Consider the following 403-nt stretch of genomic DNA (forward strand, 5'->3'; position numbering starts at 1 on the left):
CTGCCAGATCCAAAGGGGGCACCCAGATTTGAACTGGGGACCTCTTGATCTGCAGTCGAATGCTCTCCCACTGAGTTATACCCCCCCAGAATCAGCAGCTAAAAACCACACACAGGAAATTAGATTCTTCATTTTGACAATATCAAACAGCAACATCTTCACGTCAAAATAAAGGCTTTGGTTACTCCAAAGCTGCCAAGTTCAAAGGGGGGAGCCAGATTAGAACTGGGGACCTCTTGAGCTGCACTCAAATGCTCTACCACTGAGCTATACACCCAAAAAAACAGTAGCTCAAAAGCGTACACAGGAAATTAGATCCTTCATGGGACCTCTTGGTCTGCAGTCAAATTCTCTTCCGCTGAGCTATACACCCACAGAATAGGCAGCTCAAAACAGCACACAG

This window comes from Sinocyclocheilus rhinocerous, unplaced genomic scaffold (assembly GCF_001515625.1).
Source record: "Sinocyclocheilus rhinocerous isolate Xijiao unplaced genomic scaffold, SAMN03320098_v1.1 scaffold15923, whole genome shotgun sequence".
NCBI classification, from domain to species: domain Eukaryota; kingdom Metazoa; phylum Chordata; class Actinopteri; order Cypriniformes; family Cyprinidae; genus Sinocyclocheilus; species Sinocyclocheilus rhinocerous.